The following is a 19,325-nucleotide window of genomic DNA, read 5'->3' as shown; positions in this document are numbered from 1 at the left end:
GCTGGTTGCTAGGTAGAACTCATAAGGATAAGATGTATGTTGGTGAAACTCAGCCAAGCAGGACTTAGGTATTTTAAAAACACGAGAAAGCAAAACTTGTGGTTTAAGAAGCCAGCAAGAACCAGGATCCTGGTTTTGGCCAGGACAAACTGACCTGGGAATCAGCCAAATCCCTACTGCATCTGCCCAGAAATAGAGGTCAAACAGTGAATACCTGGAGGAAGACTTCTTACTTCATCAGAAGACCTCTGCCCATGACCACCAGAGAGGGATACACAACCGCAGAAGAATGTTTTAGTTCATTTTAATATGAAACAAGGCTAAGGGGGCAAGGTAATGTATATGTATAGACGTATTGTGAAATTTAATGCATATGCAATATTTCAGAAGATAAATAGCTGAAGGAAAATCGCCAAGACGAGCATGCCTTAGGAGGAGCAAGTACCTCATGCGCCCAGCACTGAATAAACACACCTACTTTTCAGGCAAAGACTTTACATATCTGTACCTTTTCCAGGTTAAGTGAAGGTGGCTTGTCCACTGTGGCAGTGTGGATTTAAGTTTACATAAAGTTTATAGAATTCTGTTTGTAGAATGGTTTGTTCTCTGTACCCCATTGTTCTTCACAGTTGGTATGCTCCTGAAATCTCCCTAGTTATGTAACCGTCAGTTATCTGTCAATTCTATGTGAATCCCATCCCCAAGTTTACCAATAGGTTTCTGTAATGTCACCCCATGTTCGTACCACCTCTTTGGTTGAAGCCCACTGGTTGTAACCTCCTTACCACGCCCCACGTCCCTGCTGTATAAAACATCATGTCGCAAGAGCCTAGGGGGTGCAGTCTGAGGATCCGGCAGGTGGTAAGGAGGTCCCCTGTGACCCCCAAATAAACCTGCTGTTAGTTTACACTACTGGCTCCTCCCTTCATTTCTCTCTGTCATTGTCAGCGCTTCTCCACCGCCTCACACAGCCTCTCAGGAGACAAGAACTCACAGGGATCAGCAGGCTTGTGTGACTCGCCTGGCTGTGCCTTTTAGCTGCCGCAGAGCCTGAGCTAGCCTGGGCAGACAGAGAGACTGAGTTCTCTAAAGGCACCGGGACAGTCCACCTAGGTAGAAATCGGTAATTTCATCCAAGTTTGAAGATGGAATTTGGACAGCGACATGCTCAAGCCATGCAGCCACGTGGAGATCGTAAGTGAGAAACCCACAGCAAGTCTGGCTCATCTCAGACTCAGGTGTCACCATGCACTACCAGTGACGTGGCCCTGGACAACATGAGTGCATGTGCCCTTCAAGACAGCCCGGGCTGCAGTCGAGTGCACAGTGGGGTCTGGTACAAGGCCACGCAATTCCACCACTTGATGCCACTGGGTTGCAACCAGTGGCAGTACACAGCAACAAGGCCAGACTTGCCTCCACATAGTCGGAACAAACAACATACAACCCCAGGTGCAATCATGGGTCACAGCCCTGTCGCACAGTTGCCTGAGTTGATGTATTTCCCTCCAAACACAGAGGTCAACCAATCTGGCCCTGATAGGCAGTGGCACACCTTGTTCAAAGTGAGGCGTTCCAAGAGTCATGGCAGCACTACCCCCCCAAGCACTGCACACTTTATCCAGCGTAGCCACCCTGTGAGTAAGGGGCCCATGTCTCATGACCCCTGGCTAGAGAAGCATGCATCGCGCCCAAGCTTTTGTCACCAGGATACTACCGAGTGGGTGGTGAGGCCACTTGATAGGGCAAGGGAAGTCGTAGTTGACAGCATACCCTCAACTGCTGCCAACTTTTGTCCAACTATTTTGCCCGTGGACAGGAAGAGTGCTCGGATAAGACTTAACCTTCAAGTTTGTGACACCGTGTTGTGAAACTGGTATTTGGGTGGTGAATCCAAAGTTTTCCCTTTCATCTTTATATAATACATGTAGATCTATATTCTGTATATTTTCCAAGTCATTTAATTGTTTCTATATTGTGTCCACATGTATTGATAATAAAATAGGAAAAATGTCATTTGAACTGATTTTGGTTTCTTAATTTATTTGAGAGGCATTCCAACATATGTCCTATAGAAAATAAAAGCATGTAAGTACAAGGTGTATTTTCTGCCCCCTACAGAAGTTTATGCATGCAATTCTTTCTGTTAATTTCTTTTTCTCTGCTGTAAGAGTAAAGATAAAACCTTATATTCTGCTCTTTTATGCTGAGGTATGTTTGAATAACTCTTGAGAAAAAGTAATGATCAGTTTATTCTATTATTACATTTCTTTTTGCTCAGTGTAAGAAATTTCTTACACATTAAACCTTGCTAATTTTTTTAGTGCTGTCTTCAAGAGGACATGTTAAAAGTGCCTTGTGACTTATTCTGTTTGGACAATTTTAAATTAATCCATTGGAGAACATTCCTGGAGAGAATACTTTTTTTATTTTTCCTTTTCTCCCAATTGCAAACTAACTTTTAATTTTTTTTCATTATTTTAAATATGAATCATGATTCCGTGCTAAATAGAAACAGTGGAGATTAAGTAGTTTTGGTATTCCATTGTATTAGATAACAAAAAGGTTATTTTATAATATAAATATAAATTCCTTCTGGAAATTCAGCAAAGTCAGACTTTACCAGCCAAAGGTTTTCAGGTTTTTCAGCATCACTGATGAATATACTTTTTAAAGAAAAAATACATACATTTATTACTAACATAATAGTCATATACAAGTCAATAGTTGAGATGAATATATCTTGGCAGTTAGTCAGCTTTGCTAGTCATGTTAATTCAGTTAAAAATCATGACTAAAATATGATAATAATGTTATAATTATATAATGCTTAGTGATCTAGAAGAGCTGTAGTATATGTTATGGTAGTTTGCAAAGTAAAAAACTAACCAACCAGAACAAACCCAGGATATTTTCAGATACTTGTCTGTGGTAGGTCAACCACAACTGCCTGTCAGAACCCCACCCAGACACAGTCTCACTCCGCCTCCTCAACAGGCTAGGGGGATGAAATAGGATAAAAAAAGCTCATGGGTTGAGATACTGTTGATGGTGGATGGTTAAAAATATAATTTCTGTATAAGTTAACCACTGGGTTAAGTTGAGGTATGTGGGGGGGGAGGAAGGTAGAGAACGTACAACTGGAACTTGACGCAGCTCGGCTTTGGAACAAGCGTCAGCCTCTGCAACCACCTCCATGCTATTGTAATGACCGAATCAAGTGTGATTGTAGCCCAGGAGATAATTGAGAAGCATTGTTTTAACCAAATCAAGTATGGATCAGGGTAGAAGCATAGGTATGATTTAAGATAGTAACTAAGGAATAGGATAATCAGTATCTAGGGGTGGAGGTTAGTTAATATGTGTATAATTTAAACTATAAAAATCACAAATCGACTCTGTATTCTTGGGCACAAGATTTGGGCACTGTATGCCCCTGTGTCCCGCGCGCCTGAATAAAGAACCGCATATGATCGCCTTCGTGTGGTTATATGTTTTCCTACGCTAACACTGTCACAGGCAAAACAGACTAAACTTGGGGAAAATTAATTTATTGCCATTTAAAAACAGAGTAAACTGTTGAGAAATGAAGACTAAAACTAAAACACTAAAATTTTTATACTCAATTTCTTTATTCCTAACTCCTTTAATGCCCTATTTCCAGAATATGGGGAATGGGGAGCTCCGGTCAATTCATAACAGTTCCTCTCTATTGGGGCACACAAGACAAAGAGTACTTTGGACCTGATTAGCATAAGATATCTGATAATCAGGATGCCTTGGCAAAAACAAACAGAGCTTTGAAGATTGAATCGAGACTGACTTACAGGAAAGAAGATTGAATCAACTTCTGCAAGCAAGAGATGTTGCAAAATATATGTTTGTTTATGTGATGATTAACCTAATCAATATAGTAAAAAATTACTAGCCTTCCTAGAATAGTATATAAGCATATGTTGTCCACATTAAATTTGGATTCTGATCACCAGTCTTCCCCATCTCTCTCGATCGCTGATAATTGTTGCTCCATGTGAGGAGAAGGACCGGCCTCCCTGGCAGCAATCAGCGAGCCCCCAGAACTGATCATGATGGTGAAAGAATTGCATCTGGGCCCACAATCACCTGTACTGCTGCAACGTGATGGGTGAGCCAGGGGAACTGAGCTATGGGACAGAACATGTCCCAGGAGAGAGACATCTGTAAAACCATGCTCACTATTCTGAGCAAGCATGGCTCCCCCATGCTAAAGCAGGACATTAAGTCACTTCTATGATGGGTGTCATGCATGTTTCCCGATACCAGCTCTTCTTCTATTTTTACCCTCCGCTACTGGGACAAGGTCGGCATTAAGCTCTATGACCTGGCCACTCTCCCTGTCCATGATCCAGAGTTACAAATGCTTCCTGCTTGGAGGGCGGTCATGGACACTATTAAAAAGCAGGGAGGGAGTGAGGCTGCCTGCAAAGCTACCTCTGAGATGTCCGTGACCACCGTGCCTGACTGAAACCTGCCCAGGTCATGCTCCCTGTCCCCCGTCCACATGCCCTCCCCGACGAGTGCCAGGGATAGAGCCTGGTCCACACCTACAGTCCCACCATTTTATCACCAGCGGTGGACACTGACTTTAGCAGTGAAGGGGACCCAGACCCTTTTGACCCCAGTCCCAAAAAAGATCTGGACTTATTCCCTTTGGATATGCATAATAATTGGTTACGGATAAAAAAAGAAAGTCCTTAAGGACAGAGACTTTGATACTGTTGCAGAAATCTTTGTGGCTCCCATGCCACTCAGCCCGAGCGGGGAAAACCCACAATGGGAGCCTTTAGGCCACTCAGAAATTAAGGAACTATGTCGTACTGTGGCAGAAATTGGTCTGGGGTACCCTTACTTGAGGAATTTATTAAGAGCAACTTTCACCACTTACCTCATGACTTCTCATGATGTTAAGTCTTTGGCAAATCTTTTGCTCACACCGCCACAATATGCAATATTCATGGCACAATGGAAAAAAAAGACTGGAGAATTTAATTGCAACATATGCATGGCACAATAACCAAGCCCTGGTTACCTTAACCATTGACCACCTAGTGGGGGAGGGGTTGCATACCGAACCTAATGGCCAAGCTGCCTTACAGAGAGAAGCCCTAGAGGGGATCACAGAGGCAGCTCGTTTGGCATTTCTTAAGGTTCCTGATGCCAAAACCCCACAACAGTCCTTCATAAATATTTAACAAAGTCCACAGGAGCCTTATAGGCAGTTTGTGGAGGGATTAAAACAAACACTGGAGAGACAAATTGTTAATGATCAAACAACAGAGATTGTACTCCTGAATTTTGCCTTAGAAAATGCTAATGGGGACTGTAAACACCTCTTGAATTCCCTGCCCCCTGAACCTGATCCCACATTGCTTCAAATGATAGAAGCCTACAATCACTTGGGGACATTACAACATACTACAGCAATCCCCTATCAAGCCCTGTGGCAAGGCATAGCTGATGCTTTTGCTGCCCTGAAATTAATCCCCAGAAAACAGTCTTTTGGCTGTGGGGAATCTGGGCACATTAAAAGAGACTGCCAAAAATCACAAAATTCCAAAGCCCCAGGTATATGCCCTCACTGTCAGAAAGGCCTTCACTTCACTAATCTATACCGCTCTAAGTTTCACCAGAATGGCCAGCCTTTACAGGGAAACTCATCTCAGAACGTGGGGCCTCAACGCATGCAGACACAAATCCTACAGTCGACACAAAACCAGGAGCAACTGTCAGCTTTCCACTGGCCCTGCCCCTCCCGCCAGACCACCATCCCTGACCTACTTTCAGCCACCCTAGGCAGCGCAGGATTGGACCTGGCAACCTCCATCACAGTAACATTACTTAATTCATCTGTTCATTTGCTCCCTGTTGGAGTACAAATCCCCCTGGGCCCCCATCACACAGGCCCAGGAGTTTCCAAAGATGTGAAGACTGAGCTAAAACCTTCCGAGAAACTAAGATAGATAAATACACCCAGACATGAGGTAGAAATGCAAGTTTAGCTTTAAATAAATAGAGGATTTTTAAGTGCCTTAAAAATAAGAACCTGTGTCGGTAAGTAAGAAAGAGACCTAATACCTAATTTGTAGTTCAGTAATATTGCCTTTTGCAAAGTTAGTTAAATTCTAATCATAACAAAAATAATGTAGTCTTGCTGAAAATTCTTAGATAGAACATATAGAGCTATATATGTAGAATTTGTGTAAGGATTTATGAATATTAACTCACATCAATTTTAGCTAAGGATAGGTCCAACATTTTTGTACAGAGTTCATGTTTAAGCCTGATTGGCTAAAAATAGAATAAAATGCACTAAGAATGTTAGAACGCTCATGCTTAGGACTCACAAAATAAGGGTACTGTTGCTGCTGTTGCTTCTACTGCTGCTGCTAAGATATTACTGCTTCTGCTTGGGACATGGGGACTTTGCTAGCATGAATTGTAACAACCTCCACCTTCATAAGGCTGATTTAGTCATGCAATGAAAGACTTTGCTTTTACAACTACCCAGCTTCTGGTCTTCAGTGAAGATGTGCCAAAATCTCTACGGCAGCTCCCCACAGGAGTTTTTGGACCACTGGGACAGCATATGCATGCATTGCTTTTAGGTCAATTATCCACCTCTTTGATGGGGTTTTTTTGTTATCTCTGGGGCTATTGACTCTGACTCAGTTGAGGAAATAAAGATCATGGCTTGAACTCCCCAGCCGCCCTGTGTGGTTCTGGCTGGGAGCAATATAGTCCAACTCATACTTTTCCCAGCAGCCACCCCTATCTGCATTCCTGACAGCTCAACAGAGGGAAGGCGGGTTTGGTTCCACAGGGGTCCCTCAGATTTTCTGGACACAACGTATTACATCTCAGCATCCCACATGCCACTGCAAAGTGACTCTGAAAGGCAAAGACATAGTCTTAACAGAACTCATTGATACTGGTGATGTGACCGTTATCTCAAAAAGCCAATGGCCCAGTGATTGACCATTAATGACTGTGTCTCAGGTACTCTCGGGTGTAGCCAAAGCCTGCAGAGACAACACTTGGTGCAAATTACAGGACCTGAGGGACTAATCGCCATGGTTAAACCTTTTGTGCTTTCAGTCTCCCTGGTTTGGTGGGGATGTGTTGACACAGTGGGGAATTTTTATGCATTCAAGTTTTGTGTAGGGGTAACTGGGATGCACTTTGAAAACCTCTGACCTTGTGTGGATGGACCAGTGGCACCCATCATTAGACAAACTGCACGTATTGCAAGAACTTGTACAGAAACAGCTGGGAAAAGGACATATAGTCCCATCTAATAGCCCTTGGAATTCACCAGTGTTTGTGATCAGAAAGTAATCTGGAGGGTGGAGGCATTTGCATGACTTGCAGAAAATAAACAAAGTAATGGAAGAAATGGGAGCTCCCCAAATGGGGCTCCCTTGCCCTTCCATGATCCCCAGAAATAGGCATATGACAGTAATTGATTTAAAAGATTGTTTCTTTGATATTCCACTGCATCCGGATGATGCACCAAAATTCAGCTTTTCTGTACCGATCATTAATATGCAGACACTACTACCTCAATATCATTGGGTGGTATTACCCCAAGGCATGCCCAACAGCCCTACTATTTGCCAGTGGTATGTTGCAAGGACCCTGAGCCTGATCCGGAAATGTATGCCTGATGTTCTAGTGTATCATTATATGGATCATATTCTTATCTCCACAGAAACTGTGGTTTGAATGGAAGGAGTGCTGGCCGTCAACCAGGCTGTTACATCAGAGGGTCTGGCCATTGCTTCTGAAAAGGTTAAAAGGACATGCCCATGGAAATATCTGGGCTGGCACATAGAAATGCACTCTGTTTGGGCACGAACTTTGCAAATTTTAACTGTAATCAAAAATTTGCACAATGCACAAAAGTTGCTAGGGACCATAAATTGGATTTGTCCCTTGCTCGGAATCTTAAATGAGGATTTGGAGCCATTGTTTGCCCTATTAAAGGGAGAGCCTGACCTCTTGTCACCTAGACATTTAAACACAAAGGCACAAGCTGCACTTGAAAGAGTAGCTGATGCTATCTCACAGAGGCAATCAGCTCACTGGACTCCAAAGTTACCACTATGGTTGATATGGTTAATCATTTTAAACACTGATAGGCATCCTCATGCATTGATATTTCAGTGGGACTAAAAAAAACCAGACCCTCTGGTAATTATCAAACGGATCTTTTTGCCTAATAATATGCCCAAGACTATTTCCATGCAAGATGAACTTTTGGCCATGTTAGTTGTCAAAGCTCATCAGACTGATCTCCTTGGCTGGAAGGGATTTTGATTGTATCTTTTTACCTCTTACAGTGTTCTATTTGAATTGATTGCTACAGAAATCTGAAAAATTGCAAATTACTTTAGCAGATTACTCAGAGCAGATATTTATCCCTCTCCCTAATCACAAAATGTTAAGCTGTCTTTTAATTTGCTCACGAAGCCAAGGAGAAGTGAGATTCCTTTGCAAGCTATGACAATATTCACAGATGGCTCTGGGAAAAACCATAAATCAGTGAGTGTATGGAGGGATTCTGAAACCAGAGCCTGGCAATCTGACATTGATGCCTTGAATTTTAGTTTTCATGTTTTCAAATTTTGTGCTGCTTAGGTGTAGTTCTTAGACTCATGTTAAGTACTAGTAAGCTCTCTTAGAGCAGGTAGACAAAACAAATCCTTTTCTGCTGAGAACCAAGGACAGCTTTCAGGCCCAAAAGCATAAACAACAGTGGACTGAAGGGAAGAACAAGAAGGATGAGACCTCACAACCTGAAGCTGTTATTGGACAAATAAACCCTAATATGCAAATGGACCAAAACTTATAGCCATTTTCTGACTATTCACATTTTGTGACCATGGGTGCAGCCTTGGGGAGTCGAGGTCATCAGAGTCTCTCAGGAGGTTGAAAAGGGGTGTGAGGTCCTCAGTTGTGATACCTATCAGGTTACACAGCCAGTTTTTGGTGCCACAGAGCTGTTGGAGGTGTCTCAGGGTCCTTGGATTGTCCTTGATGGTGAGCTTCTGGGGTGAAATTGTTCGTTTGCCTATCCAGAGTCCAAGGTAGGTCCAGGGGCAGGTGTGCTGAATCTTCTCCGTAGCAATTTCAAATCCTGCTCCTGCAACGGCTTTGATAGTTTTTTCAAGGACAGTCTCTAGATAATAGTCAGTCTCAGTACAAATTAGGATATCATCCATATAGTGGGAAATTATGGCACCATGGAATTTTTCTTGAATGGGTGAGAGAACACAAGCAACAAATGTGGCAAATAGCTGGCAAGCACTTTAGCCCTTCGGGCAGGACTTGCCATTGATACCTTTTTAGAGGGGCTTTTCTATTAATTGATGGCATGGAAAATGCAAATCTTGGAGCATGTCTAGGATGGAGAGGGATGTTATAAAAGCAATCCTTACTATCAATGACTGCCAATTTCCAATCTCTCAGGAGCACTGAAGGTGAGAGCATGCCAGGTTGAAGGGAGCCCATGTCCTCTAGGATTTCATTGACCTTCCTGAGGTCTTGTAGCAGCCTCCACTTTTCTTTACCTGGTTTGCGAATGACATAGAAAGGGGTGTTCCAAGGGCTAGTGGATGGTACTATGTAGCCCTTGGATAGTTGCTCCTGCACCAGGGATTCAAGCGCCTTTAGTTTGACTTCTGTTAAGGGCCACTGTTCTATATAAATGGGATCATCAGATTTCTGTATGAGTGGTGGGATTAGGTGCTCCACAGTGGCCCCAGAAAAAAATCCCGTGATGATGAAGGGATTTCTAGTCTGGCTCCCCATTGTGACAATAGATCTCTGCCCCATAAAATGATGGGTGCCCTTACCACAAAAGGTCTTACTGTGGCAACCTGACCCTAAGGACCTTCAATAACTATTGACCTTTTGCTCGGCATAGAGGTGGCAGCTTATCCAATCCCAAAGATGAGTCCATTGACTGGCACTAGTTTTCAGCCCTGTGGCCACTTGTAGTGAGTGATGATGGTGACATGTGACCCTGTATCAGCCACACATGGAAGAGAAACTTTGATACCTTTGTTAGACAAGCCAACCTCTATAATAGGTCTGTCTTGGCCTAACATCTTTGCCCAATAAACCATAGTATTTTCTGGCAAAACATCAGTCCATGTGGATACAAGGAAGGTTTGGGCAATAGCTGTGCCCTCAGTCAAACGCCAGGATGGCTCTATACACATTACAGTCACAGTGATCTCATCCTTTGGTCCCACAGTCTGTACTTCTGGGAGTACATAAAAGCCATCTGGTCCATTAAAAGCATCTCCTATGATTAAAACATCTCTTGGCCCATCAGGAGGTCCATATTTACCAGTTGGAATTTCGTAGCCTGTTTCATCATCAAAATCAATGGAAAAGGCACTTACCAGCATTGTCCTTGTCCCTGCCTGAACCTGTTGGTAGGCCTTGGAGAATGTGTGCCCTTCCTCATAGTAGGTGTAGTCAAGGATGATTTCTCAGTCCCTCAATGCTCCAAGACTGTGGGAAAAGAGGGACGAAATGGCCTGGCATTTAGTGTCATCTAGCGGGGCCGTCCCATGCTTGGCTGGAAGTTTTTTTGCTGCTGTTGGTGAGAGGGTTGGTGCTGCACCTGCTGGTGATATTGGAGCTGGGGACAGTGTTTGAAATGTTCTCTGCAGTCCAAACATGCAGGGCAGTGACAGTCAGTGGAGAGGTATTTCTGCAAAAAATTGTCAGTACATTCCACCTTGAGGCAGCTGAACTTGATGCCTTGGAAGGCTGACCTGAAACAGAGCCTGGACAGAGCTAGGAAATGAAGCAGGTATTTATTAAAAGGCGTCAGGGATCCACCTTGGGCAGGACAGGACCCTGACCATGGCTGCACTTAAGGCCCCAAAAAGTGAATGGTCACAAAAATGGCACCCTGGTCATGAGATCTTACATTTTTATATGTTTTGGTCCATTTGCATATTGGGCTGTAATTGCCCAAAACCAGCTTCAGGTTGTGAGGTCTCATCCTTCTTGTTCCTCCCTTCAGTCCACCATTGTTTATGCTTTTGGGCCTGAAAGTTGTCCTTGGTTCTCAGCATGAAAGCATTTGTTTTGTCTATTTGTCTACCTGCTCTGTGAAGAGAGCTTACTAGTACTTAATATGAGGCTCAGAACTACACCCCGGGAAACACAGAATCTGGAAAACATGAAAGCTAAAACTCAAGGCATCAAACTCACTGCACTTAAAACATCTCAAATTTGTTTATTTTGTGCTACAAAGGCTTCAGCTACCCCTTTACTAACTGCTGCGGCTGGCATATGTTCTGTGGTTCTAAAATGGGTACAAGCTTCTACCAGTTGCTCTGTGGTTCATTCAGGTTCTAGGGGCAGAGCTCTGATGATTCTCAGTATTTACATTGGAAACTGCTAGCTTGTTTAGCAGTTTGTCTCTTGCCTGTGGGTTGTCAACTTGTTTATCAGTAGTGTCTTTTAATCTATCTATAAATTTGATAAATGTTTCATCTGCCCTGTGACCAATATCAGAAAAACTTTGTTGTGGGGTTGTATCATCCGGTGTTTGGAACAGAGCACTCTAATCAGTGTTTTTAGTGTCTTCTAAAACAGCTCTGGGTAGATGTTGGGCCTGCTCCTGAGGTTTTTAAAATTGTCCTCCTCCACTCAGGTGCTCAACTGAAAAATGGGCTAGGTCATCTTCACTTTTGTATTTTTTTACTAATGCTTTTAGTTGTTTTTTGAAATAGATTCCCACAGAATAAGCTCTGTAGGGGATAGGAGTAGTGACATAACATGCCGAATATCATGGGGGACAAGCACATGAGCTGAGAAAGTCACTTGTAATAGATTCTTAAAATATGGTGACTTTTTTCCATAGGCTTTTGAAATTTTACATAATTCCTTGAGTTCTCCATAAGGAATGGACTCCCATTTGGGGTTTCTACCTCTTTTATATATAACTGGAGCTAACAGGGTTTGTAATTTTTTAGCAAAATCCCAATTACTATCTAGATCTGCTTCCCTTTGAACTTTTTCCCTGTGATCCTGGGATTCACTGTCTGAGTCTGAAAAATCCCTGTCCTCCTCTGCAGAGGAGGAGAATCTGCTAATAGAAGCACGAGAGCTTAGGTGACAGCTCCGGTGCTTAGAGCTTTGGGTGTTTAAATTGGATGGTCTGTGATTAAGTAGAATCTCAGCTTCCATGCTGGAAGTGTGGGAAATGTGACTGTCTGGATAAGGGAAGGTTGAGGTCTGGCAAGGGTAGGGAGACATGGTGAGGGGGGAGGGGGGTGTGGGGTGTGGGGCTGGACCCTAGGGAGGGAGGGGGAACGGTGGCATTTGGCAGGGGGGAAGGGGACCCTACAGCAGGAGGGCCACATGGGGATGTGGGGGGAAAACCCCTGGGAAGGGGGTTACCCCTGCAAAGACAGCAGGTGCAGGCAGGTAGCTGAGGACAGGGGCAGCTGCAGCTGTAAGGAGGTTCTGTACTGTGGCAGGAAGACCGGGAGCCAGCATGGAGAATCCCACCCCTCCCGCTGTGGGAGGGGATGTCACGTCTGCAGGGGCACCTGGAGCTGAGGGGAACCCCATCGCCTCTGGGGGAGAAGCTGCTGCAGGGAGACCAGAGTCCTCCCAAAACTCACATCCCCCGTGGTGGGAGCCGGCACCTGTGTGGGGGGACCTGGTGACACCAGAGTCATGGGGGAAACCACTGCTGTTTGCACGGAAGGGGAACCGCGGGGTACCCCTGAGCTGGGGGAGGGAGGGGTGGAGCAACTGGTTCTGGGACTGTGGCTGGTGGAGTGGTGGCAGGCCCCGGGGCCTCCCATGAGGGGGGGTGCCAGGTGAAGGCCGTTGCCGTGGCCAGGACAGACACAAGATTTGCGGTTGGCAGGGAAGGCGAGACAGCGGGAAAAGAGGGCACAGAAAAGGTAGAAGTGGCAGGGGGGTGGCAGGGAAGAGACTGACTGGCCTGGAGGGCTGGAGCAAGCGGCACGGGACCTGGGTCTGGTGCGTGCAGGGAGGGGTGGGGTGTAGGGGTAGGGAGACCCAACACGAGCAAGGGTGGGGCAGGGCTAGAGGGGACCGTGGGAACAGGGAAACCCCAGACCGGGGCTGTGATGGCGGCAAAGTGAGTGGGTATGGGAGGGGGGGCATTGCAGTGGGAGGGATGACTGCAGGGGAGGGGAGACTAGGCGCAGAGGCAGTGACGGGGCAATGCCTGCCTTGGGGGGAACACCCAAGGAGGAGGCAGGATCTGCTGTGGGGGCAGGGCCCTGAGGTGAGGAGGAGGAAAGGAAGGGAAGAGGAAGATCCCAGATGCCATTTTGAGTGCCGGAGGTAGGCAAAATTCATGCCAAGTCAGTCAGAATGGCAGACCCGGCCACACGGTCTGCACCATTTTGACCTATAAAAGTGAATGTGGATCTAGGGAAAATGGGATTAGGAAAGAAGGTCTGATTGGAGTCCAGGCTGATATAGCCACTATCAGGCTAGAAAGGGGATGAGAGAGGACTGGAAATGGCAGAAGGCATGTAGCACTCCTGCACCTTAATTTGGCTGGTTCCATCTCCAGACTTGTCCTGAGGGGACTAGGGTGCGGGGATGGGGGTTAGGAGCAAGATAACTGGGGTACAGAACCTCTAATATTTTTAGAACCCTCTCCCAAAGTCAAAATCACTGCATAGATAGAATGAAAAAAAGGATAGAATTTCACAACCTGAAAATCTCCCTGAATTTGCAGACTATATATAGGCTTTTCCCAACCTTATCCTGAAGTTCTACAGACAGGACAGACTCAGACGTTACATCCAGAAAATATTTGAAAATCCAATGCAAAAGAACTTTTAAACCCCCCTTAGAGAAAGTAACATTATTTCTGACCAGGGCATTATATACATGGAAATGAGCTTGTCCCTGCTTGATGGTTAGTTTCCCACTCATCCCGCCCTCTCCCTCCCACAAGATTTAAAATGAGAAAAAAAAAATATAAAAAGGTGACCTTCACCAGGATATACTCACCACATCAGTGAGTCAAAAGAAAAAACTCGAGGGAGTTTAGCTAAAATGACCAGTCCTCCATGTCCAGAAGGTTGTTGGTCACCCTCAGAGAAACCCTCCAGAAAACTAGATTTTTTCTCTCGGCATGTGATACCTGAAGGCAACTTAGAAATCCAGTCCTGAGGGAACTGGACAACGCTTCCAAAGAAGCTACCAAGGGGCTCCCAGGTTCAGGCCACCAGGTTTTGTGCCATTTGTGGCAGTGTGCTTTTTAAGTGTGGAGCTACTACCTATCCCAATAACATCCCCCGTGGAAAAGTCGCTTGGGAGGAATTCAGGCAAAGCAATCAAGCTCACATATCCACACATGCCACAGCTAAGCTCAGCAAGAAGAGACAAGAAGGGCATTTGTATGAAGTCAGTCCAGCGAAGTTTATTTCAGACGCCGAAGGGAGATCAAGAACAAAGACCTTGCCATGTGGTGTGTGCACAGGCTTAAGTATCAGGTCAGCGGCCAATGACCTGAGGGCATGCAGGCAGTACAAGGGGCAGGGCAGAGGTCTATAGGAAGAATGGGGCCGACCACCCGGGATGCCATCACCAATAGAGAAACAGGGAAAGGAGAAACCACAAGAACCAGGGGCATGGGGGGAGGAGAGACTGGGGCTGACCACCATGTGGAAAGTATCATGGGGAATGTCCTCTCTTTCAGGCTAGGCAGAGAAGACTATATGATCTGTCTTTCCAAGGCCAGACCCTGGGAATTGTCCCTAGGGGTTCCAAGGACTCCACAATAAACCTTCACTGGAATTCATCATACAGAAGGCCCTTCCTGTCTTTCCTTCACTGAGCTATCTGTGGCCTGTGTGTATGCATGGACTTGAAATGATTGTTCCCATGGCCTACCTGAGCGACTTCTGAAGGAGATGCTTTGAGAAGGTAGTGGCATTTCACCATCCTGCCATGCTGCTACAAGGCTCCAGGAAAGACCATTCTCCCCAGCCACAGTAGAGAGCACATTCTTCACATCCTGTCCCATTCTGACTGGCCCAACGGCTTCTGCATGGGCAATATCTTGCTTAGTTTGTTCAATCGCTTGTTGTTGTTTGGGGCTCCACTGTAAATCATTTCTTTCATGTCACAAGATATAGAGAGCTTACAATCATGCTGTACTTGGGGATATGCATCCTCCAAAAGCCCACGGCTCCTAGAAAAGCCTAGGTTTCCTTCTTATTGGTAGGTGGGGACCTAGCGGTGATTTTGTTGTTTACCTCTATCTGGATCTGACAACCTCCATCTTGCCACTTGACTCCTGGGAACTGAATTTCTTGAGCAGGTCCCTTAACCTTACTTAACTTAATGGCAAAACCAGTGTTCAGAAGAATCTGGATAACCTCTTGTTTCTCAAAGAGTTCCCCTGCTGTGCTCCCCCATACAATGATGTCATTATGCTGACCCTGATGTTCAAGCTACCTTTCACCCTCTTGTGCTGGACCAGTGCCAGAAGACAGGCATGGCAGCATTGGTGAAATCCATAGAATTGGCTGCTCCAAAACAGAGGTTTGTGACCATAGTCCAAGGGCCAAAGGAACCTTTTTTTGCAATTTGTTGAGAGGCTTTCTGCAGCTGTGGAGAAGCAGGTGGAGGATGTAGATATGAGATCACTTTTGATCAAACAGCTTGTAAGAAGTAACTCTAATGTAGATTGCAGAAAGCTCATTGAGGCCTTCCCTGGAGATCCTTCCTTACCGGACATGGTCCAGGTTTGTGCTAATGTAGGCACCACAGATCATAATATGGCTGCCTTCGCTTCTGCTTTACAGTTGGCCTGGAAAGGACTGAAGGGCAGACAGCAGAAACAGGGAAATGCACAAACCAGCAAAAAGCAGGGAAAACAAAAACAGAGAGCCAAAGGTCCCTTGTTTTTATGCTATCGGTGTTGAAAGCCAAACCTTACTGCAGATGCTTGTACGGCAAACATTCATGCCACTGGTTGGCCTTTGCCAGGATCGGGAAACGGGAAGCAGAGCGTGCGGGGGAAACTGGCCCAGACACAAGCATTTCCCCAAGTCCAGATGCCAATGCAGGCTTGCTTAGCCAGTTTGCAGCCATCACCTGTGGCTCAGGCAGTGTTGATGTCTGCACAGCAGCAACAGTCATCTTAGACTCTTGCAAAGTGCACAAAGTCCCCCTAGATACCTTTGGACCCTTGGGTGAGGGCAAAAGTGCCCTCATGGTGAGGTCTAGTGCCACCCTTCAGGGTATCATTGTGCATCTAGGACTCATTGATGCAGATTACATGGGACAAATTTGGGCCATGGTTTCCACACCCACCCCCCATCACTATCCCTGAGAAGACTCGAATTGCTCAACTTGTGCCATTTAAGTCTTCTGTTTCCAGGACGGAGAACCGGTTGCGAGGAGATGGCTGCTTTGGATCTACAGGGCAGCCTCAAGTTCACTGGACTGCTGTCCTGACTGACCAACGTTGTGAAATGCTGTGTACCCTGTCCATCCCTGGTGCCACCCCATCAGAGATTCACCTTCGAGGCCTGATTGACACAGGACCGGATGTGACCATCCTCTCCATTTCCGCCTGGCCTCCGCAGTGGCTTCTGGATCCTGTGGAGTCACCTGTCACAGGATTGGGTGGAACGGTGAGATGCTACGTGAGCCAACAGCCTGTGTTGATCACAAACTCAGAGGGACAGTCGGCCATGGTTTGGCCTTATGTCACTGCAACTATTGCTAACCTCTGGGGGCGGGATGTACTGGCGGCTTGGGGGGTACGGATTGGGTTGGATATGTGATGGGGGCCACTGTGATTAAGGGCACACGTTGTTCTACGCCTCCTTTACGGTGGCTGGTGAAAAAACCCGTCTGGGAGAACCAGTGGCCCATCCCTAAAGACAAACTAGTGGCCCTTCAAAAATTAGTTCAGGAGCAATTGGACCAGGGTCAGCTGGAGCCTTCTACCAGTCCCTGGAACATTCCTGTCTTCTGCATCAAAAAGAAGTCTGGGAAATGGAAGTTGTTGCAAGATCTCCAGAAAGTCAATGCCATGATGGAAAGCATGGGGACGTTGCAGGCTGGTATGCTGTCACCCACCATGCTTTCCACAGATTGGCCAGTTCTCATAATTGATCTGAAAGATTGTATTTTTACCATTCCTTTGCATCCCGATGACAAACCAAAATTTGCCTTCACAATGCCAGCAATCAGCAATGCTGAGCCTGCACAGAGATATCAATGGAGGGTCTTGCGGCAAGGCATGCGTAATTTGCTGGCCATTTGCCAATGGTATGTGGCCCGGGCCTTGTCTGGAGTTGGCATGCAATTTCCTGATGCCCATTTCTATCATTACATGGATGACATCCTGGTGGCAGCATCCACTCAGGATGAGCTGCTGAGGATATAGCCTCAGCTGCTCAATGCTTTGCATTCTCATGGGCTGCAGGTGGCTCCAGAGAAGGTCCAACAGCAACTGCCTTGGAAATGTTTAAGGGTCAAAATTTTGGAATGAACAATTCAACAGCAAGAGGTGCAATTTGTGTATTCGGTTAAGACACTCAGTGATGCACAGAAATTGGTAGGTGTCATCACTTGGTTCCATCCATATTTGGGACTGACCATGACACAGCTGTCTCCGCTGTTTGATCTATTAAAGGGAGACTCTGATTTGAAATCACCTTGCACATTGACCCCTGAGGTGTGACAGGCACTGGAGGAGGTTCAGCAAGCTGTTTCCACTTGCCAAGTCTACTGGATTGACCTCTCCGTTGGTGTCACTGTCTTCATTACCACTCCAGATTTACGTCCCACAGGCATCATGGGCCAATGGAGTAACAAATGATCTGATTCCTTGCACATCTTGGAATGGGTCTTCTTGCCCCATCAGCCACAGAAGATGGCAACCACAGTAACTGAATTGATCACTCACCTGATAATCAAATGCCTGCAACAGTGTTTGCAATTGATGGGAGCAGATCCCGCAAAAATCATACTCCTGGTACAACAGGAGGACTTTGACTGGAGCTTTGCAAACAGTGTGTCTCTGCAAAGTGCTCTGGAATTTTTTTCAGGGCAGATCACTTATCATCTGCCAAAATGGCATCAACAGGAGCCTCTCTGAGTTTTATGCCAAAGGGGGGACAATTGTTCAAATGTTCTTTTGATAAGTGAGAAAGATGAGAAGGTGCGTTTTATTCAACCACTATTGGTGAATGAGTGTGTGTGCTAATTTGAACTTTGCTGGCATAAAAGTAACACGGGGATGCCCATGATAGTTTGCTGAATGTAGGGAGTTGGATTTTTGTGTGATTTGTTTGTGAGTATCACAGCTACAGAATAGCAGGTTTTAGTCCTGCAAGGTGTACCTGCCTGGGTTATTCATGTAGCAGGGTTTCCTGAGTTGCTTTGAATTTTTTTAAGGAATGTACATTGATTTGAACTCAGAAGTGTGAGCAGTCCCGAAGGAATATGGAAAACTGCATATGGAGTGTCTCCACATTACCCTGAGGCAACCTGGACAACTGCTGTCTAAAAAGCAATACCCTCTTTCAAGAGAGAGAAGGAAGGGGTTGCAGCCAGTTGCTGAATCCCTGTTAAAGGCTGATCTTTTCGAGCAGTGTATGTCTCCTTATAACACTCCTATCCTGCCAGTTATGGTGCAGGACATAAAAATAGTAGGTGAGGCTATTAAACCCTGGCACTCCATGGTCCCAGATCCTTATACCATCTTGAACCAGGTTCCCTCCTCACATTGCTACTATTCAGTACTTGATTTAAAAGATGCTTTCTGGGGATGCCCACATACAGAGCATAGTAAACAGTATTTTGTCTTTGAGTGGGAACAAGAAGGAGAAGGGATTATTTGTGCAAAATATTAACCAATTAAACTCCATCCCTAGGAATTAGGTTATTGCAGTATATGAAGGACTTACTCCTATCGAGAGAATAGGAGGTGGGTGTAGGGGAAGCCACTGTGATTTTCTGGCTGAAGGAGGGTGACTTGGAGTGTCTGAAGGGAGAGCAGAGGTGAAAGGTTGAATGTTTGGGGCATATTTTAATGGAAAGATTGAGGTGTGTTGTCCCAGAGGGAAGTCCAGGGAATCTTGGAGGTGCCGTTGCCCAGGATGGAAGGGGTATGGGAGAAGGGATTTGGCTACAGCGAGCGGATGCCAGCCAATCCCTGACAAAAATGTAAGCAGGTAGCTATTGGCCAGTGAGCTGGGTGGTAACCAAATCATAGCCAATTGTGGCAGTGCGTTAATTTA

This window comes from Prinia subflava, assembly GCF_021018805.1.
Source record: "Prinia subflava isolate CZ2003 ecotype Zambia chromosome W unlocalized genomic scaffold, Cam_Psub_1.2 scaffold_22_NEW, whole genome shotgun sequence".
Lineage (NCBI taxonomy): Eukaryota > Metazoa > Chordata > Aves > Passeriformes > Cisticolidae > Prinia > Prinia subflava.
This window is presented reverse-complemented; position numbering follows the sequence as displayed.